General features: G+C 56.8%; 1 protein-coding gene across 3 annotated transcripts in view; it reads right to left on the bottom strand.

Annotated features, from left to right (window-relative positions):
* GSE1 (Gse1 coiled-coil protein) overlaps positions 1-22,513 on the bottom strand; it is a 197,711-nt gene that overhangs the window by 60,514 nt on the left and 114,684 nt on the right. The window contains exon 1 of one of the 3 annotated variants that reach the window (XM_044427851.1): positions 20,657-21,000. The exons of the other annotated variants lie outside the window; for them this stretch is intronic. The gene's annotated coding sequence lies outside the window, so the exon portion shown is untranslated. Of the gene's footprint in view, positions 1-20,656; positions 21,001-22,513 lie in introns of those variants that run through there. 3 annotated transcript variants of the gene reach the window in all.

The following is a 22,513-nucleotide window of genomic DNA, read 5'->3' on the forward strand; positions in this document are numbered from 1 at the left end:
TAAAGACCACCCAGAGACTGATGTTCTGCTTCCAACAGGAGTGAGCCAGATGCCCCTGGAAGCACCAAACAGGGCACAGGGGCAACGGCCCTCTACTAAGGTTTGTCCCCAGGATCTGATACTGAAAGGTAGACTGTGGCTGAATGTGGAGGCTCCATCTGGCCCTATTTTTTCCGGATGCCTGGTTTGTATCAAGAGCTGCATTTCCTTGTGGGAGAAGGAGCTCAACAGGAGAACAAATGCTCTGCGAGCAAAAGTCCCCCAGGACCTCCGACGGTCCCGGATCCTCTCCTGCCAGAAGGGGCTTTCTGTGGGGAAACTGCCAGAGGAGGGGCAAGGCCAGTGTCCCCATGCAGCCCCCAAACACACTCCCAACCTCCCCAAAATTCCTTGAGGGTCCAACCCTGAGGCAGTCCTGGCTTTTCCACCGACATCTCCCTGCCTTCTTATTTGTAGCGCTCGTAGCGGGAGGCAGGAGATGAGGCAGGAAGGGAACACGGCAGAAGAGCAGATGGGCTCTCCAACAAAAGATCTTGGATTTGTGCAAACATCTGCAGTAATAAATTTTAAAAAGCGGGAGGAGGGGTGGAAGCGAGGAGAGAAAAGCCAACAAAACACGCGGGTCTGAAACGGCGACAAGGAATCTCAAGGCACAGAAAGGGGCTGTCGAGCAGAAAGCCCTGTTCAAGGCACTCACGAAGCCAACCGCCGGCCCACCAACGCGCTGGGTTTCTGGCCCACAAACCCCTTTCTGACCCACCGTCACCCGGCACTTCCAGGAGAGCCTTTCTTGGACAAAGGGGCAGCGCTTGGTCAACTCGGCCTCGGGGAGGGAAGGGAAGGTGGGCAGGCATTTGGCTGCCGCTTGGCTCCTCTAGGAAACGCTGGGAGAGGCCGACAGGAGAGGGCAGGCCGGCCCAGGACTCGCCGCTGTGCCCCGCAAACCGCCCCGCTGGCCAAAGTCTTGGATAATGGGCACTCGAGGGCAGAAAGGGAGGGCCTTGCTGCCGAACCTGCCGTGTTTGCACAGGTGCGGGGGCTGCTGGAGTGGATGGCAGGAACCGGTCTTCCTTCAAAACAAACACATGCAAAAATAAACCCCCCACCGCCAGAAGCGAGGAATCCTTGCCCGAAACACGACCCACACACGTGGGTGCCAAGGCAGTCGGTCTCTCCAGGGCCCTAGCAAAGCAGCCCTTTGGAGGAAGATGGGAGCATCTCTGCCCCTTGCAGCTTAGACTTTTGGGGGGCCAGCAGAGGTGGACCCCATCCCACAGAGAGGGTTCTCCTCCGTGCCTCACTGCCTTTGCCTCCAGAGAAGCATCAAGCGGAAGGCGAGGGGGAGAGGGAGAGTGTTTGCACCCCCCTTCTGACCCAGCCTCTCCCCGCTTCCTCACTTTTATGCTAAAGAAGTCAAATTTCTCATTCTGATGCATTAAGCAAGCTCTGCTAATGAATGGCTAATGCATCTGTTAAAAGAGTATGAAGGATGTAGGGATGGGAGAGGACCAGGCAATGCACAAAGCTACTGGGCAGGAATCCAGGTTTAGTCATCCCCCCCCAACACACACGCAGCCCCCTCTGCAGATAAGGAAAGGGAGGGGCTGCTCCTGCCATCGGAGGCGCATTGTTCTAATGGAAAGGGGGGGCTCACCCAGCAGATGGCAGGTATAACAAAGCAGCTTGCGGTGGCCAAACCAATTATTTATCTAATTATGATTTACCACTTAACCACATGATCTTTCCGCAGAGTTGTGGGCAATTAAAACCAGGGTGATTATGTGGATTATGTAAATCAGCACAGAGCTGAACGAATAAAATTGGAGATTAGACATTCACCCGGGCTTTAGCTGGCACCGGGGATGTGAAGGCCAAGGGAGGCCGTGCGGGGAGGGGGGCGAAGGAGCAAAGAAAGGGGAGGCAAGGGGAGGAGGGGGCAGGGTGCGCGGTGCACGAACGGGGGGGGGGGCGAATCCGGCCAAATGCCAGGCTCCATCCAGAGCAAGAGCCTGCGCAGAGCATTCCAGGTAGAAAATCGCACAGAGCGGAACAGAAGGGGATGCAGGAAAAAGGAGCGACGCCAGCCACATCCCCAACAGATGGCCAGGAGGGGGACTTAGCCCCGGGACTGGTTTTCAGTGCCTTCGCAAGTGGCAGCGAGCAAGAGTACCTCTGAGGACGCGTCCACTACGTTCCGGCTCGTATGGAGTGGTCCCAGGCAAATGCCATGCACTGGGAGCACGAGGGGGGGCTCCCGGGGGGAGGCAGCCGCTTCCAGAAGCCAGCCGCTGCCACCCAGCGCCCTGCCCAGCTCTAGCACTTACGGATGCTGCGCCTTGGCTCCCTCGGGCGCTCCCGATCACCCCTCTCCTGCGTGCCCAGCCCTATTTCATTCCACGCATCTGAGGCGCCCGGCCTGCCGCCCCCGTCCTGTCCCTGCTCTTCTCCCGCCTCGCTGCTCATTTCCTCCTCCTCCTGTGGCCTTTCTGCTCGCTCTGCCAACGAAGAAGGCCCCGGGCGGGTGACCTGGCTGGGCCGTGCGCGTCAGAGAGCGAGCGAGCACTGAAGGAGGGAGGGAGGGAGGGACCTGTGCCAGAGCAGGAGCACACCTGGGGACGGGTGCAGGTGTGGGAGGGCCAAGACGCTTTCCCACTTGCCAGGCCACTGGCTCTGGCCGGCTGCTCCGAGGAGGAGGAAGCCTGCATGTCGCAGCCCCCTGGCACGTCCTGCTTGGGGGAGTGGAAGGAAGGGCTCTTTCTGACTGTCACATCCTCCAGACACACTGGCACAGCCACCCGCTGCTGGCATCCGAAGGTTAATTTATGCAGGTAGCAGCCGTGATGGGGAGAGCCTTCCGTTCCGGCGAGGCGCGCTGTGGGCTGGCCGGGAGAGGCAGGGAAAGGCAGGCACACTGCATTCACACAGACACACACCCCGGAGGCAGGCAGCTGGCTGGACTGGACGGCTGGGCAGCCGCTGAGCTGAGGCTGGCAGGGAGCGGCTGGCCAGCTTTCTGGCCTGGAGGAGGGCCTGGGCCGGGCCACGAGAGGCCACCTCCCTGCCAAGCGCCTGTGCAGGGGTGCCTGGCCCCAGGGCCAGTGTCCAAGGCTGGTGCTTGAGCTCAAGCTGTCGAGCAGCTGGGGCACGGCGGGAGAGGGAGAGCCAGCCAAAGCGTGGCCCGGGCACGGCTTCCCAGCCCACCGTTCCAGCCCTGGGGCCGGCGAGGCGCAGGCAGGAGAAATGCCACCTGTGAGGCCGGTGCCACAAGCGGAAGGGGGGATGCCGGTGCCAGGAACACAGGCTGCTCCCGTGGCCCGTGCTGTGCCAACGCGCTCGGCGCGCCTCTCCTTCTGGCACCCCCACCCCTCCTCCCGGAAATCTGGGCTGTGTGAACACAGCTGCCTCGCTTCACGCTCCCGGGCTGCCCGGGAGGAGAGCTGTGCTCCTGGCGCCTGGCTGAGCTGCCTGCCTGCCTGCCTGCCTGCCTGCCTGCCTGCCTGCCTGCCTGCCTGAGTGGGGGCTGAGCCCAGATCTCCTGGCCCGAGGCGGACCCCCCAGCTCAACAGGACGGTGCCTCGATCAGGCGCCCGGACGCGGCCCGCTGTGCCTCCTTTGTGACTTCCTGCCGCAATCTCACTGCTGACGCGCCCTCATTGCCGCGCAGAGGGCAGGACGCAGAGCTGTTTGCTTTTGCCAGGTGCGAGGAAGGGGCAGGGATGAGGAAACAAAGACTTGTTGCAGGGCTGTGGGGGGAGGCAGGCGAGAGAGGAGTCCCTCTGCGAAGCTGCCTCGCCTTCCTCGCCCGGCTGCCGGAGGGCAACCTGGGCAGCCCCCAGGGAGGCGGGAGGGCCCAGGATGGTGTCCCAGGGATGCAGGGGTCGGGCTTCCCAGCCCCTCGCCTTCCACACCAACAGCCCCCCGGAATACTTGGCACCGTGCGCCTTCCGTCGCAGAGGACATAACAAAGCACTCGCACGGCAAGGGGTGGGGTGTATTAATAACAGGGCCCGGCAGATTATTTTGCCTGCCTGAGTTGATATGAGATTTATGCGTCACACGAACCCGGGGAAATACAGAAGTATTAATGATAATACTCCTTGTCCTAGCAAAGGTCAGCCGCAATCTCTATCAATCCCACCACACACAGGAGGAGACGGGCGCTGTGAGGCGCAGGAGAGAAACTGCCTGTTAATCGCCTCATTTGGGAAGGCGCACGGGGCAGCGTGTCAGGAGAGATACAGATTCGGCCTTAATTGGACGGATGCGGGGGGGGGGCATAATCCCCCTCCCCCATGCAACAAGCACCGTCAACTTAACTCTCATCTCAGTGAGCATGCAGACAATTGCAATCGGAAAAGGCGAGGGGAGGGGGAGGCGCACGAGTCCCCCCACTGTTGGCAGCGACGGCGGCCTCCATGGATCGGGGCCATTCTTGCCAAAAAATTCATGGAGGCATGAAGCTGCCTTGTACTGGGGTCGATCTGGCTTCCCACTGTCTACACCAGCATTCCCCTGGTCGCTTTGTCTGGGGATAATGGGAGCTGTGATCCAACACGACTGGAAGGCACGGAGTTGGATAAGACTGGCCTGGACATTGCTCTGAGCGAACAGAGGCGGTGAGAGGACTCTTCCAAGTTTGCCACCTGGGGGTCATGAACTGAGGCCTGGATTCCGCCCCCGCACCCAGAAATTCCCAAGAGGGAGGAGGCAATATTGGGGAGCCACTGGCTGCCATCCTGGGATCTTGGGGACAGGCTGTGCCAGATTCTTCAGACTCAAGACAACACCTCCCTGAACAAAAGATTTGGTTTCCACACCAATCGCACTTTGCCCTCTGTTGCTTCAGCCCAAAGTACGGATAACACTTGGCTCCACAGACCAGCAGACCTATTCTGAGCAACTACAGCACCTACAGGTCACAAGGTTGATTCTGGCAACAGATCATCACCCCCGGCCTGCGGGATAAGGAGGACAACTATGAAGCAGCCCGTGGGGAACGCTCCTCAAGCAATCCCGGTGGGTCTTTATCCTGCCTTCTGGCCCCATAAACCTTGAGGCAGGAAGCAAGCAGGCCTATGGGTAGCTCTAAGAGGGCCTGCTCCAAGATATGAAAGGGATGTTGTCTCAGCAGGTAGCTGAGGCCCATTTGAGCCATCGGTGAGCAGATGGCCAGCTCTGCCCCTCCTAGAGAGGGCTTGAGACCTCTGGCTGGGAGACCCCCGATGGGGAGCTGACCATCCCACCCCTGAGTACGCTGCCACAGAACCCTCTGCTGCAAACCGGACGGTCAGAGGACCGGGCGTTATGACGGCCCTCCACCCTGGGGAAGTCGCGTGTGGCAGGGGCTCAGGGAAGTGGAAGCCGGCTCAGCAAAACGTCGGGCTCTGGCCGAGTCCCTCCGCGCTCTTTCCCTTCCATGTGCCGCGCAGCCCTGGGCACGCAGAGCAGCACATGCTCACACACAGCCGATCAATTCCGGCATAATGCATTTTATGAACGCGCAGATGGTGCGGTAGAGGCCAGTGGGAAAGGTTTTACCTAGGGATAAGAAATTAACACTGGCAAACAGCAAATTTATTGCATGTATTTTCATTTTCCTAATACCAGCACCATCTGCCAACAATTGCCGCCCTGCATCACGGGGAGGTAGCTTTGTGTGTTTCGACAGGCACGCGTGCAAGCGTGTGTGTGTGTTTGCGCACATATGCACCCACACATGCAGATACTCACGGGAAAACATCTTGCTACCCAAGTCTTGCAGCGTCTGCCCAACTCCCATTATTCAGATACGGAGTGGCCTGTCTTGTGAACACGCCTCGCTCCTAGCACTGCGCACTCTGGCGGGCAACAGCTCTCCAGGGTCCCCTGCAATCTAACCCTTCCCTGCCCCCTCCCCTTTTGGAACGGAAGGTGCTGCAGGCTGGATGTGGGACCTTCTGCGAACCACGCTGGGGTCCTACCAGCAGGGAGGGGCCAAAGAGTTTCTTCTGGATGCTGCAGGGAACGGGTTTTGCCAAAAAGCAGACCTACCAAGCACCCGGAAGTAATCTTAGTACAGCTGCAAACTGGTGGAAAACAGGAACCTAAACTTCATTCTGCAGGACTAATAAATTCAAATCTGCAGAGACATGCCTCCAAAGGGAGTAAGCCAATCGTTCTGAAGGAAGCCCACCGGTGGCTTGATTTCAGATGAGGCATGTCTGCCTGGGAGGAGCAGTCCTCTCTGGCTTGCACAGGCCGGGATGCCTCTTCCTTTTCAACCCTGGGAGGAGGCATTCCTCCCTGTAGAAGAGAGAGCCACCTGCACTATTCGTCAGAAGCTAATGTAGCCTCAAAAGTCCCCGTGCCCTAATTAATCAATACTAAGATGTCAGTTCAAACAAACATTCCACAGCATGATCTAATGGCAACCCCAAGCCATCTTTGGCTTAGGAGAGGGCTTTTCCCCGCTGTGCTGTGCTGTGCGGCTTGGCGAACTCAAACGAGGAAGGGGAAACCGTTCAGTGACAGCCACCCTGGCCTGGATGGACCCCACTGGCCTGGCTTGGTCTGAGGCCACCTGCAAGTTGCGGCCTGGGAGGGCCCTGGCTGGACCGGTGGGCAGCCGGGGGCGCATGGCTCAACTGCCCTGCTTCTGGATCGGGAGCTTGCGCTGGCCCGGCCCAGCGCTGCTTTCCCTGAGGATGCCAGTCTCCTGGTGTCAACAGAAAGCTGGCACAGGTCATGCCACCGAGTGGTTTGGGCTATTCTTGGCAGAAAATCCTGAAACGAGAGGGAATCCCTCCCAGCCGTTCCGTGCTTGAGCTTGACCTGCCGCTCCTACCCCGGCCGTGAGCTTACAAGCCTCATCTGCAGAAATCCTTCTAGCCTGTTGACTCCAGAATCTCGCTCTGAGTCCATCAATCCTGTGCTCCTGGACTTCCTGGCCGATGAATCGGCCTTCAGCAAAGACGCGGGACCAGCTGACGAGATGCAGAGGCAGTTTAGCCCTCGGCAAAACCTGCTGTCACGAACTGTTAAACCAAGGCTATCCAGGCCTGCCTGCTGCCTTCCTCCGGGCCCCCACCTCGCTCCCGTCTGATGCTCGGCTACAGAGGGAGGGTGGCGAGGGAGAAACGGCAGCAGCCGCTGCACATGGGTTCTTGCCCTACGAAAATGCTTTGGTGGGTCTTGGCTGGGCTGCAGATTCAACCTGGCTGAGGATTCTCTCTTGCCACCCATGCATGGGGGCTCCCCCTCCCCCTAATTTCACCCACGAGAGCAAAGATGGCGAGCACCGTGGCTTCGAGGGCACTCTTGGGAAGAGCTGGTGCAAGGGGACACCTTACTTCACCACTGCCTACCAGTCTCCAGCTTCTTCTTCACCTTCACCTTCTCCAGCCTGCACTTCCCGTCATTCCTGCCACACTGGCCATGCTGTCTAGGAATGATGGGAGTTGTAGTCCAACACACCACAATTTCCATCTCTGTTGGAAATTGAGGAAATGGAAGGGGACGCTAAGATCCTTTAAATCAACAACCATCCATTTCTTTCTTTCTTTCTTTCTTTCTTTCTTTCTTTCTTTCTTTCTTTCTTTCTTTCTTTCCTTCCTTCCTTCCTTCCTTCCTTCCTTCCTTCCTTCCTTCCTTCCTTCTTTCTTTCTTTCTTTACAACAAAAGCGTTTCGTGTTCCAAACTGCAGTGGGAAGAGAAACTTCCGTCTGAAGCGTCCATCTGGCTGCCCGGCTGACTAGCAGTCGGGGAACGACATCAGCCAAGCTGCCTCGGCGTGCAAGCGATGGCTTGGGCATTTATCTCTGTTGGAAATAGAGGGGGGGTGCAGAGATGGCCCAGACAGGAAAGCGAAGCCGGAGCGCCAGCTTATTCTCGCCCAAGTCAAGATGATCCAAAAGAGCTTTGGGCGACCAAGGAGAGGCTGCCAAGATTCGCATGAGTGACGGCGGGGAAAAACAAAAAAGCGCGACCCTGGAGCTCGAGGCTGGCTTCCCGAAGCAGCTGCGCCTCTTGGCCGGGGAACTGGCCCAACAAGGCAGCTGGTGGGCTGCCTGGCCGCCAGAGAGCACGGAGGAGTTCAAGAGAAGGTCCTCCGGGGAGGCACAGGGCAAAACCGGAGCAGGGCGCGAATCAAGTCCATCTCTGGCCTGAAGAAGGGAAACAGGCCGGAAGGAAGTGCAGAGCAGCGGGTGTATGCCAAAAGGGGAGCAAGCAGTGGGCGTGGGAAGCAAGAGGGCCGTTGGGGCCAGCCGGGAGGCAGAGGGGAGATGCCCAGCGAGTGAAGGGCACCATCCAGCAAGTGGGAAACCTGGAAGCCCTCATGCCAGAGGCCCCGGGAGCAGGCAGGCTGCCTGCAAATTACTTCCATGTTGCAACACTGACACACTCCTCTGCGTCAGGTGACACGCTCTCCCTTGCCCTGATTACCGCCACTGTTCCGCCCACATCCAGATCCCATCATCCCCAGCCAACCTGACCAATGCTAAAGATAACGCAAGCAGATATCCATCCACCGCTGCCCTGGCTGGGAATGGGACATTTATGGCGGGAAGACTTTGAGGCTTTCATTGAGCATCTTACAGTGCACAGAAGTGCAATTGCTGGGGTCAATGCCCATCTTCCTTGCACAAGGACCATGTGGCTGGGATGGCGCATGTGGAGACGGCCCACCGAGGCGACTGGGTGAAGGGCTGGCACCCTCCGGTTGTGTCCAGAGGGACGGGCCAGCCTGTTGCCAGGTCATGTGGCAAGAGACCGACGGGAACGAGGCGTCAGCGCACACAGAGCCAGGCAGACAGACATGGACGGTGGACAGGCAGACATGCCCGTGGTCCGAGTCGCCATTCGGCACAGCCAGCCTCTTCCTGTCACCCGGGCAACGTGAACCGGGGCCAGGACTGGGTTCTTGATGGGCAGGCCGGTGATCTCCAAAGCAGACGCGGGGCCAAGCAGCGCGGAAACCGCTTGGCGCAAGTGTCTGCCGGCGGACGGCTCTGCCGATTACAAGCCGTGCTGGCAGCGTCTGCTGGCTGGACCGCAGCCGCTCCAGCACATTTGTTATCAGCGGTGGACACTCCAGCTCTCTCCGACAAACAGCAGGTGGAAGGACCGGCCGGGTCTAGTGGGCATCCGGCAGCGCACAGCCCCCCGCACCCCCCGCCCTGCTTTTAAGTGCAATTTTCTGCAAAAAGATCTAAGTGATATGTCAAAATTCATTTGCATTTCTGTAACGGGAGAAGAGGAAAAGGATGCAAGCCCTCGCCACATGCAATGACATCGTAGGGAAGATGAAAGGGGCCGGAAAGAGGGGACAGGAGACGGCGCTGAGAGCTTCCACGAACTGGGGGAGTTCTGACGAGAGAAAGGGGGACAGGAGCCACTCGGGGCACTGTGAGGATCTCACAACAAGCAGCAGCCGCGGTGGCTCGGGGTGGATCCCCCGCTCCGTACGCAGATGGTCCACACTTGGTCTCCAGCATCTTGATGCAGAGCTAGCAAAACCCAGAGAGCAGCTGCCGGTCAGAACCAACAATACTGGGCCAGACTTACCAGGGGATGACTCACTGCATGGGAGCAACCCTACACTGCCAGCTAGTTTCGAGGTAGAGATTGAGGATGCAGCTTGGGAACCCACCCTCCCCGTACAGCCACTTTGATACTGCATTATGCATACCGGATTGAAGCTAGTTTTACAGTATGGCTTTTCCCAGACAAAATGCCACGGAAGAGGCAAGTTTCGGCCCAGGGCTGAGAATCCCAGATCTCTGAAGGACTGCAACGCACCCGTTTCTGCCACAAGGCATACAGCACTTGGACAGCTCCAAACGTGGGGTGAACCTCCGAAGGGTCCCCGTGTCCTACAAAGTCTCAGGAGGAGGTGAGAAGGGCAGCATCCCTTCCGTTCCTAGGACAGCACCTGGGGTACGACTGCCAAGCCTGTGGGAAAAAATTTCACAAGAACCCAGGTGTCGGCATCAGATGTTCTGGGACTTTGCCAGGCTTGGTAAGCATGCAGGATTGGAACTGCAGTCTGGTTGAGGATGTGGGAAAACACACCCGTTGAGGGTGTGTCTGGCGGTGCAGGAGTGCTTTTTCGAGGTCTGTAGGAAAAGCGCTTGCTTGCTCCTTGAACTGTCCTGCTGTATTTGCACAAAAGCCCCTTCTGTCCCGTCCCGTCCCGTCCCGTCCGTAAAGCATCCAGCGTGGAAATATGTCACAGGGTGCATACAAACACACTCAGGTTCTACGTACAGAGCAAATGGTTCGGGCAGCCGCACTGGAGGGGGAGGAAGGGGAAGAGGCGGGGGGACCTGGCAGAAAAGGGAGGAGCAAAGGACAGGGGGAAGGTGGCCAAGAGCAGGACTATGCTCTGCTCAGGGTGCGAGTCCTGCCAGTCTGCAAGGGGAAGGCACAGCTGGAAGAAGGCAGCACGTCAGGGAAGGGCGCAGCAGGCAGCCCAGACGGGGGCAGTTCGCGCAGCAGCTTCGGAGGACTACGTGAGGCGGGAGCTGGTACAGGCACCCCCAGACGCCTGCAGAGAGGAGGAAGGCTGCTTGAACCCGAGATCCTCTCGCACCTGCCTGAAGTTAGACGATGCCATTTTCTGAAGCAAAAGGAATTTGGAGCGGGGTTGGGGGAAGGGGAGCAGCACCGGAGGAGGAGGAGGAGGAGGGCACAAGTGAGCAAGGCTGACGGAGGCTCCGGACGTCAGCAGGGCACAAAAGCTGGTGCTGGGAAGGACAAGCAGGCCCTGCCGGGCTCCAAAGGTGGGCAGCAGGAGGGACCGGCGTGGACGCGAAAGGGGCCACGTTAGCAAAAAGCCGGCGGGCGGAGTCTTGCTGCGCCCCGCGATCCTTCCTCTCTCCACCCACCCACTTCAATGCCCCAGCAGAGACGGGCGATGCATCCGCCCCTGAGGACTCGGCTGCTGGCGAGTGCAAGTGGCGGATGCAGGCACGGCTCCATGTGGGGCGAGAGAGGGCCCGGGCTGCGTTGTGCTCGGCGTCGGCTTGCACCCTCGCAGCCGCATCTCCGGAGAAGGGCGGCCACCGGGCTGGCAGCTTGGACCACTACGCAGGTCACACGGCGAAGCAATCCAGACCGACCTTCCGGATGTTTTCGATAGCTTTCACATAGCTAGATTTTTGCAAATATGCACCCTGCCTCTAACGTTCCAGAGTCACTAAGCTCCTGGACCCAGGATTTGCCAGCGTCTCAGCACAGAATCCGGCACAGTCGTGCCTCACCGAAGGAACAGCTGCTAACTGGCCGCGCTGAAAACGTCAAGCGCAGGTTACAAGTTCCAGACCCGTTCTGGGAACTTGCCCATCCTATGTAGCTGGGCCCACCTACGTGACTTGCCTGAAACAGTCTAATAATGTATCCCACAGTTTCAGAAACTAGCCCTGAAACAGGTGCTCCAAGACCAAGGAGGATGCCTCTGGGCATGTGAAGAAAGTCTTTCCCTCCTCTCCAAACAGACATCCAGCAGTCAACCTCCAGCAGCTTGCCACTCGCATTTTTAAATGTTAACGGACCAAAGCCCTCCATAAATCAAACTTCTGTAGTTCAAACAGTGTCCCTTCCTCCCCCTCCCCGCCCCCCCTGACCACAGCCCCATCTCCTCAAGCTGAGAATTAACAAGATTAATTATATTCGGCCAGCGATCCCGCATATTTGTGCCAAAAAATCTATTGTGTGAGTGTCATTTCCTCCTCTTCGCCTACAGTAATCCTCACCCTTTAGAGCAAATTATTAAAATTCACTTATATTTAATCTGCCTTCTGGAATTAATTGAATTTTTACGCTCGGCAAATGTCACTATTTGCGCTGGCTCCAAACGGCTAAATGACAAACTGGCCGATAGGCGAAACTGCAGGCTCCGAGGAAGTTGGAGGGGCAGGAGGATCGGCAGCGGACGACGCATGGCACAAGCCAGGCCAACGTGGCAGCAGGCGCCAAAGTATGGCATAAGATCCTTCTGCAGGTAACAGGAAGGTGTCCCACCACCTACAGGGCTACAGCTCGTGCTCCTCCTGCGGGAGAATTCCTCCATCCGCAGTGTATTCCCAGGAAACTAAAGAAACAGCAATCAGCAAATGGAAGCCCAAGGACTCAGGAACCCAAATGGAACTCCAAAATCCACAACTGGGCAGTAGCTTTCTCAGGGCCAGCGAACTTTCCACAAGCATGTGCAAGCTTCTAAGTTCGCCAGCACTCTTCAACAGGCTCGGCTGTGCAAAAAGCAAGCGGTGCGTGGGGGGAACCGGTCCCCTGGAATTGGGGCATGGTGCTGAGGAGTGAACTGGGTGTGCTAAAAGGCTTGATTCACACCGAAAACCTGCGGGAGAACACAGCCAGGCAAAGTGCATGTGGGGAGAGGGGCTTGCCCCTCAGAAGCAGGGTGAGCAGGGACGCCTTCTTCCTTTGGTGCTTAGGGATGTTACTGCTGGCCTGGTCTCCCCACAGATCCTGCTACTGATCCACCTGGGCTGGGGATGGTTGGGTGGGCGAGTTTTCAGTCATGTGATAGAACCTCCTTCCATACATACCTACCCGCCCCCCAAGGTCTGGGTGGGAAGGCTTCTTTGGGAGCCGTCTTTGAAAGAGATCAGATGACTGGCTACCTGGAGAAGGGCCTTCTCTGTGGTGGCACCCCAGCTCTGGAATAGGCTCCCCAGAGAAGTGTACCTGGCACTGATGCTTTTTTCATTTCGGCGCCAGGCCAAATCCTTTTTATTTTCCCATCAGTTTAAATGTTATTAGTGTTTTAAGGTTGGATTTTATTTACTATAATTTTGTTGCTGTGTCTTATTTATTTTTATTGTATTACTGCCCTGAGACTGTGAAGGGTGGGATATAAAAGCTTTAAATACAAAATAAATAAATGTTTGCATGTTTACTAGCATCTTGGCAGCCTGGGGGTCTCTCAGATCTGGGGAAGAGAGCAGAGCAGTCTTAGCTAACCAGTGCCCTGGTTTCTAGCTTTCAAGCAGAGAGACCAGAGTTGTTGCTTGCAGGCTCCCAGAACCTCTGGAGAGGCACAGGTTGCAATCACAGACCTGTGAATCGCGGTTTCCCTCCCTTCAACACTGGGTGCTCTCAGACCTGGGGGAAGGGCCAGGGGGTTCTGAGCACTGGTCGTCAGAAGGCAGTGTGCAACAATTCCCATTTTGTCTCCTTAAAGATGAAAGCACTGAGAAAGCAAGGGAGGGCCACAAGTGAAGGATGGCAGCATCTGCCCCCACGCCTAACAGGATTCCACGACTGTGGCAAGGGGACTGTGCGAGACGCTCCTGCAATTCAAAGCCTGGGGATCGTGCAACTTAGTTAAAGGATGCCTGTCTGTGTACACTGCTATGCCAAGTGGGCCAACTCAGTCCTCTGGACTCCACACTTGCACCGCGCAGCTGTGAAACTGCACAACACACGCAGCAACTTCAGGAAGAGGCGCAAAGGCATTTTGTGAAAGCACCTGTGCAGGTCATGAGAAAATCGGTACGTATTCGGTACATACAGCTGGGATGGATGAACGCGCTCGGCAATGCTCCCCGTTCTTTACCTGCTCCAGATCCAAGCCCCAACGTACAAAACCAGCGCCTGACAGGGTCAGTTGCTAAGCCCCGCTGAACGCCACCTCAAGCCAAGTCCTGCCTCTTTGCCACCCCGTGCTGCGGGGTTCACGCATTCCAGCTCTGTCCTCCCGCTGACCCGTGTCTCCGGCTGAATTTAGCAACCAGAAGCTCAGAAAATGCAACCTGCTGAGTGAGAGATAAAGGGCTCCCCCACTACACACGCAAGCACCTCCTTCCTGAAACTGCCAGAGTGTCTAATTTGCCTGCTTGGAAGGAAAAGAGACTCTATTTTCCTGGGTAATAACTAAGCCTTGCCAGACAAAAGCAGGCTCGGGCATTCAAATCGGCACCAGGGATGCTGCAAAGGGCAGGCAAGCTCTCCGGATCCCCACGGGCCAATCACACAGCACTTTCCTCAGATTACTCTTTGCAAGGCTATTGTTTGCCCAGAGCAGGGAAGGGAAGGCGGAGGCAATCTTTCCCCCTTGTCCTGCTTTCTAAGAGTGCATCCCAAAGGCAGGGTTGGAGGGTTGCTTGCTCCCACATCCTTGGTGCTCATGCAAGCTGGCATTAAACGAAATTTGCAAGAAATGGCACCCAGCGGACAAGGAAATAAAAGGGAAGGGAAGAAGTGCCCAACTGCCCAAGATTTTGTACAACGGAACGATTGTTTGGGCTGTAACAACACGCAGCATCCACACGACCCTCTTGCTTCCGCATCAAGAAGCCCTCCGGGTGTGTCGGCCGGCACCTGTCAGCATCACCCAGCCGGCCGTGCAGTAAGGCACCACCACACCTGGCCCCCTCACCTTGAGCTTGGCTGGCAATGCAGCGCTTGAGTTGAATCTGGGGCCTGTGAAGGGCAGCCGTGGGTGCCCCCTCTGTCCAATTCTGGGGAAGATCCCTCCCCTCCCCACCCCATTTTCAGGGGCTGAAGGAGGAGGGGCAGGGCAGCCCATTTCTGCTACTCCAAGTAATCCAGCATAAATATGGGACCGACCCCTTGACTGCCTATAACGTTGTGGGGGCAAAACCATTGTGCTTGGCCCTCACCCCCCTTTCCTGCGGCCCGTCTCCTTGTATACAGCTGCAGAAGCATTAAAACTGAAGCCCTGGTGTTCAACGACGACAGGCTCTCAGCTTGGGGCTGGAAATGAATCCAGAAAATGTGGGGTAGGGTGGGATCTTGGAGGTCGTCTAGACCAACCCCATGCTCAATGCAGGAATTCTTCCAGCCACAGCAGACAGCTGCCCAGCCTCCACTAGGGGGCCTCCAGCGGAGGGGAGGCCATCAGCTTCCACTGCTGCACACTTCCAACCACTAGGAAAAATCCTCCAAACATTTAGCTGAAATCGGCACCCCCCCCCATTTCCACCAATATTGCAGAAGTGCCGCTCGCTCTCTCTCTCTCGTCCTGACTGCAGCCTGTTTCCCTTGACCAGCCACAGGGACAAATCTGCAGCAAAAGCAATGGCGTTTGCAAGATGACTTCTGGAGCGGCGGCGTTCCACTTAGTTGGGAGCCGGTGGAAGCCTTCAGGGCCTGCCCAGCATCCCTCATCCTGAGACATCAAGCTCCTCCTGCTCTTGGGGCGTGTGATTATGTCTATGCCCAAATCCAAGGCACAGGCCGAAATCAGCACGTCAGGATTCCACATGGAGGACCTGTGACCTTCCCGACGCTGCCAACACCGCTCCCCAGTGGCTGCACTGGCTAAGGATGATGGGCGGTGCGGACAGAATGCCTGCAAGGGCACGAGTGGTCCACTCTTAGTGTGGACAGGAGCTAACCGAAGTCCAGCCTGGGACTGGGTTTTGTGAGCGAGCGCAGAAATGCACACGTGCAGCCGTTTCCTCCCCGGCCCGGCTGAATCTCCTCTCCACACCAAGTCCTCCCTTTGCCCTCAGCAGCACCGAGCAAGCAGAAGCATTTAGGGAGCTGGGCTGAGCCCAGAGGAGGCAAAGCAGTGCTCTCCCCCTGGGACTGCTCCTGTGCATATACGGGACTGCAAGCTTCAGAGTCATGCAGAACGCCGGAGCAGGGCCTTCCGCAAAACCGAAGTGTCTGCAGCTGCGTGGCATGGCGAGGCAAACCCTATAAAGAGCCCCTGTGGCTGTGCTGTGTTTCTTGCGGGCGGGCGGCCGACAGAAAAGCGACTAGCCAGGGATAAAAGACGTCCCTGCCTTCTAAACTGAGCCATCGTTAGCTCCTTCCTGGCCTTGCTAGATTTAAGCGTCTGACTGCTGACCTGGGGGTCCTCTTTGAAATCCCCTCTCAGCTCAGCTTCTGGTTAACACCGACAACGAGCCGCCGGCTCGGCAGGGCACCGGGGCAGGCGGAGTATGCCGCGGACGTTATCTGTGTCGCCGTGCTGTGTTATCCGGAGAAATTGATCAGAAGGTGATTTATCCCCCACGCAGGAGCTGCGGCCGCAACAACCCGGGCGGGACGTGCTTGTCGGCAGCTGCTTGGGAGCCTCCCAGGTGGCGCACGGATGCCAGCCCCCGCCTGCTCGGTCAGCGGGGGCCGAGCGCCACATGCGGGCACTGCTCCGAGAGAGCCCTCCCCGCAGCCGGCGGAGCACAGAAGGAATGTGCCGATCTTCTGGAGAAAAACACCAAGGGGGGGGTCTCCAGAAAGGCCCCCTGCCTTGTTTATCTCCTGCCCAGGTGCCCATGGCAGCATCGCTCACACACACAGGCAGCCAGGTAAAGGTGCACGAGAAGAGAATCGCAGTCGAGTTGGAAGGGGCCCTGAAGGCCTTCGGGTCGGCTGCTGCAGGACACCACGTCACACCATCCCAAAGCAGAGAGATGCCCCCTTCCTCCATTGCCCCCCCCCCGCAAGGGCAGGGAGCTCTCCACTACCACCCTACAGGGGGCACGCATTCAGTGCTGCCGTGCGCCCCAGGAAGTCCAAGATCCCTGTGCTGACCTCTATGGGAGGCTGGTTGCTTGAGTGGATGGCTCTTTGGACCTTCCCCAGCTGGGCTTATCTTGCACCCAACTCTCACAGGGAAGCCACCTGGACAATGTCCATGCATTGAATCCAGATGCCTAGAAAGGGCACTCCTCCCCTCCAGGTGGCTTAAAAAAAGGAACAATGATACACCTGCAGCCCAGGATAAGGCTCCTGCTTCCCAGATACTTTGGACTGCCAGTCTCATAAATCCTGATCGCTGGCTGAGGTTAATGGGAGCTGCAGTGTAAATAGCCGGGCTCCAGGTCGCCGACGCTGGTTGTGGTGCGAAACAGCTTTTGGATGGACTTCCGGACAGACTTCTCTGCTCCTGGCTTGTGTTTTTATTCAGAGACTCCCTGCAGGTACCTTACTGAATAACTCCATCTATATATCAGCTCTCTTAGCTAAGGACTCTGTGGATTTGAGTCAGGCTCTGGGGATCTCATCTCATCTAAGTTTCATCTCCTGAGCTAACGCGGCAGCTTGGCCTGTGCTTCCCAAAGACAATCCAGCGGCAACTGGACCCGGCTCAAGCTCCTTCCCCAGCCTAGGCTCACTGTGTGGTCTTAGCCTTACCACCTGTAAAACAGGGATATTTCGGTCCTTCTTACAAAACTGGGGTGAGGATGGGCGGCTGCATCCTGCAGAAGACGAACCAGACTCTGGCCTAATAGAGCAAGAAGGAGTTGCTGACAGCCGAGCCGGCCAGGCCACTAAATAGCCGCTTCCTGGCAAAGCACAGCTTGCTGACAGCCGGCTAGTCGGGGACATTGGTTGCGCATCGTGGGCAGATAAACAGAAGCTGGCATTTGAGGAGTGGAGAGGGATGCGCCCCGAGCCGCCTGACCCGCCAGCCAACTGGCCTTGTTCCCGGCAGGAGAGAGAAGCGTCTGGTGAACCGGCAACTGCTCCGAGCGAGCGGGACAAGGGATCTCCAGGCTCCTCGCGAGGCCACCGAGCCGCTGACCCAGTAAAAGCCTCCGTGTCTCTCTTCTTTCAGTCGCTAAAGGAGCAGGCCTGGTAACAAAGAGCTCCGAGGTGGCTGGATACCTCCTTTTATATTTCCTCTTCAAGCGAGACGGGCACGTTCTCGCTCTGGAGGCTTTCATCTTGTCATGCAGCGTGTGTGTTAGCAGCTCAGCTGCTTTGGACTTGTGTGCGTGCGCGTGTGTTGTGAGGAACAAGCGGGGGAAACAGTGGGTGGAAAGACTGCGGTGCTTGATTCTTGCCAGTAGGGTCTGATTGACTGGCTTTTAATCTTCGGGCTTTATCTCCCCGCTGCCAAGTCACAGTGAAGTGGATTCTTAGAAGCAGGCAAGCTCAGAGCAGCGGGTGACTCAGAGGCCCTGGATGCCATTTAAGGCTTCTTTTTCCTTTTTCTAATACAGGCTGGCTCGGCTTCACGTACCATTTATTCCCCATCCAGCGTGTCAGCCAGGTACAGTAAAATTTGGGGGACAGGTGGCAACACCTGGCCAAAAGGCCCATCTCAGTCACCCCAACACCTGGAACATCCTCCAGATGTTTCGACTGAAAACTTCTATCACCTCTCACTATGGGCTATACTGACTCGGACAGCTGGGAGGGGTGGGCCAAAACATCAGGAGGCCATGAGGTGCCCGGGCGTGCAGTGGCGCATAAGATGGCTTCAGCATGCGAGCAGACTCCGTTGCTCTGGGAATCCTTTGCTTCTCTGCACTGCTCCACATGAAGGAGTCGACCAAGCTTCCCCTTGCTGGGTGCCCAAATTATGCTTCATGCCTGCCGCCGATGACTTGCTGACTGTATTTGCAGATTCCCTGTGCTCGGAGGTGCTTTGAAGGAAAACAGCAAGCAAGCACTGGCAAACAGGGAGATAATCAGGAGAATGGGACCCAATGCCAGTGAGTGGAATTTGCAGCTTGCACAGCAAGGAGCAGTTGTGCAGAATTCAAATGGAGAAGCAGCTTCTTGGAATATATTTCCCATCATATTCCCTTTCTCCAACCTGATACCCACCAGATGTTGGGGGCATATAATGACGAGTGCTCTTTCTGCCTGGGCCTCTGGGAGCTGAAGTCCAGCACACCCAGAAACAAACAGGTTGGGGAAGGGGGACAGGTTGGCTGTCCCCTCTCCTTTTAACCACACCCCTTTGCCAGAATGACCTTGATCTCTCAAGCAGAGAGCACTGAAAGAATATTTGCCATTACTGCCCGGTCATGAGAGCCAGAAAACCATTTCTTTCACTACAAAATGACTAGACTTGCAAGCCACTTGAAGTCTCAGCTAGCCAGGTGAAATCCAGGTGTCCCCAAATCGCAAAACTGACTTCTCGTCAGGAGAGTTAAAAACCGCAGCAGGTTCACTTTGCCCTTTGCTTTCACGTCTGTGAACAGAAATGAGACCCCACGGTTCAGTCATAAAGGAAAGGAGGGGAAAGCAGCCAAGTCCCTTGTAATTCCAAGGAGAGGGCAAAGCCGAACGGTGCCGCGTCTTGGTCAGAATCGGTCGTTTCTTTTTTGTCTGTGCCAAAGGCTTATTTCCCCCAGTTCCACTGCGAGATGCTTTTCTGGGGCGGGGGACCGGAAAAAAGCTCTCCCCTGCCTCACCTCTAGATTGCATCCCATGAACGTGGCGCTGAGCCCGCTAAGAGCACCTCCGCCGTTTGCTTCCGGAGAACGGAGGAGGCTGTTTGCCGAGGACAGCTGGGACTGCAGTGGTAATTAAACAATAATAAAGCAAACCAAGTGATGTCGCTGGGTTCGAAGGAGTGCTTCACACAGTTTGGCTGGCGGCTCACAACAGCCCTCTGCAGCAGACTGGCACCCTCCGGCCGGCCCCGGGATGGAAGCCAGGGCAGGCGGCATGCAAGGCAGGGCTCCACCACTAGGGTGCGCTCCCTTCCTCTCAGATTCTCTGCCAAGACCTGCACCATTCTACCCTAGGCACGTTTTCCTTCCTGAAGGTTTATGTTGCTCTGGATGCTGCAATATGCACACACACACAAACGCCCCTAAAAATAACAACAACAACAACAACAACAACAACAACAAGCCTCAAATAACAAAGGGTGCGGGAGGGGGGAACCCTTGCAGACAAAAATCAATGTATCCATAAAAAGACGGGAATGTGCGAAAAGCTAACTCTGCAATTAAGCAGTTTTCTGCTGCATGGTGATAATCACCTAATTATACTATTAATGGCAGTTCAACCTGCTCAGAAATAAAAGGACATTCTTCCAGAACAGGATGCCAGCTGTTTGTTACAGATGTCAAACAACTTTAAAGGATTATTATTCCAAAGAAAGGAAAGGGGAGGGAATGCTACCTTAGAAAATCACTGTTCTGGCACCCCTCCCCTGAGCTCCAGGCTGGCCTGTTTTGCAAAATACGGACTGGCCAAAACACCCCATGCGCTTCTGCCCCAGACCAGAGGGGAGAAAAAGGGCAAAGCCCACGTATCATTTAAGAGGGAAGGGGACCTTCAGCATTTCCCCCTAGATTATTTGTTGTGCTTCTTGTTGTTGTTTTTAAGGGGGGAGGGTGGGAATTGGCTGTGCCTTTCATTCTTTCCAATTAAATAATTCATTGAGGAAGGGGAATGTTGCTCCAGCGAGAGAGAGAGAGGGAGGGAGGGAGGGAGGGAGGGCTGATGACTCAGACTGCATGCCTCGGGTAAACAGAAACTGTAAAACACATTGTCATCCCGAGCAGCTCTCCGCAGCCAAATTTAGAGAGCTGTGGACTATTTGTAGCAGCCCCAGAGCTGCCAGGCCTGCAGGTCTCCGGCTTCAAACACAGATGCTCCCGTTGCCAGTGCAGTCCTCGGAGGCACAAGGGGTCCCAGGACAGTTGGAAGGTCCTGGGGGAGAGCGTTATGCAGCTGAGGTGAGCAAAGTGAGGGCAAAGCTTAGCCTGTTTTGACAATCTGCAGCTAGGAGTTAATTGGAGGAGACCAAAACAAATGAGAGAGAGACAGAGAGAGAGAGAGCGAGGGAGGGAGGCCTTGTCTACAGGTCCTTTTCCGGAAGACTGGCTAAGTGCTTTTTATTCCATCCCCACCTGAAAAGGATGTCTAGTCTTGTCATCTATCATCTCTGCCTCACAAAAGTAACTTCAAAATAATAGAAAACATTTAATCTCACCTCTATTAATATGCTGTTAGAGAATCTGCTGCTTTTCATAACAGAAGTGACTGCAGCCCCATGTCAAAAGTTGGTTCCCGCCAACACGTGTGCATGCACACCCACACACAGACTCGTGCACACACAAGTCTGACTGAGTGTTCGTCTGGTCCGGAATCTGCTCTGGCTGCTGGCAGCTTTGCAGGGGCGCCTTTTGCATTACCGGCCGCCTGACCCTTTTCGAACTGGAAACATGAAGGCCAGTACCTGAGGGAACCTGCAAGCAAAGCGAGTGTGTGCCACTGAGCTCTCGGATGCAAGCCTGTGCGAACGAACGCCTGCTTGCTCGCTCGCTCGCACTCTCTCTCAACCGCCGAAGTCAAAAGCATTGCGATTCTCTGGGGCAAAGGGCAGCTGGGAATGCACCAGCCATATTACTGCTCAAGTGTGGATTAAGAATCTGCATATAACAATGCAGCCCAGTGCACACATGACCCTCATCCACGCTTCCAGATAAAGCTGCCTTTGAGTAAAAACTGCCAGTGGAAAACAGGCTTAACCTAGGAATAAAAGAGAGTAAAGAAAGTTGGCATGGGGGAGGGACGGAGAGGGGCAGGGCTGTGACCTGGGAATAATTAGCCCTTCCACCCGCATGTACAAAGTTATCAATAAAAGCAAAGGTCTGCCTTCCACAGGCCGGCAGCCCCGTTATCCTCCCTCCTTGCCCTCAAAGGTTGCCGCAGGAGCCAAGTGGAATTGCAGGGGAGCCTGCGATAATAAGCGGGAAGGGCACAGCGTGGCTTCGCACGGATAGCACGGCGAGGGGCCAGGAGTCACAGACTGCGGCCCTCTGCCTGACCCTGCTGCCGCCCGAGCTGACAGCCACCCCCTGACCTTTGAAACCACCCCTGCCATGGCCAAGCGGCCGACGAAGCCGAGCGGCATTCTTGAGGATCCTCAGCAGACTCGGTGATGGCTACCCAAAGACCAGATGCAATCGGACGTGAATGAGGACCGGCTGTGCAGAACTCCAGCCACCCCACCCAGGCCACACTGGGGGTGGGCGGATGGGAGCTGTAGTCCAGCCATGCTGGAGGAGGCGAGCATTTCTTCTGATCCATTCTCCTCCAGGGGCCCTGCGGCCAGGCCTTGCAAAGCGCTCGCCGGCTCTGCTCGGGGAGACGGGGGTGCAGAAAAGCTCTGCCACGGCGAAGCCCGGGAGGCCGTGAGCTTCCATCTCCTGTGTATTTAATTCATACCCTGCCTTTCCTCCATGCTGGAGCTCGGAGGGACAGCACACCCCTGGGGAGAGAGGGCGAGGCTTCCAGCGATGCGCCCACCTGTACCGCTTCAGAGTCCAGCGCTGCGCCTGGCCACGTAACCCTCGTGACACCTCCTGCCCGAGCGCAAAGGAGGACTGAGCCCTGAGGCGGCGGCCTCAGTCTAACTCCCCTCCTCTGCCCTGCTTCTCCCCGCAATGTGCAGAGCGGCAACGGTGGCCAAATGCACAAGGCGCCCCTTTGCCGTCCTTGCCGCGTGCCTCTCGAGAGCTAATTTTTCGCTTTTGCACGAGCGACAGCGCGATTTTCTCTGCCACTGCTTGGCGGGGGGTCCGCGTGCCCCTCCCACTGCAACACACACGCAGCTGTGAGAATGGGCGCAAGCTGCCGCAACTTTGCCCCGCCTGGACGGACGGACGGGCAGACGGAGGGACCTGCGTGCGCACACGCTTCCCGGATCCATTCCTCCGAAGAGCAGTGGCTGGACCGCCGCTGAGGACCGGCAAAGCCTTTGCCCGCTCCGGTGGCTTCCCTGGGAGGGCCCCCACTCCCTCCTGGGCAGCCCCCGGCGAGGCTGTCGCCCCGTCCCCCCTTTGCA

Source organism: Varanus komodoensis, unplaced genomic scaffold, assembly GCF_004798865.1.
Source record: "Varanus komodoensis strain SLA01 unplaced genomic scaffold, ASM479886v1 scaffold19, whole genome shotgun sequence".
NCBI lineage: Eukaryota > Metazoa > Chordata > Lepidosauria > Squamata > Varanidae > Varanus > Varanus komodoensis.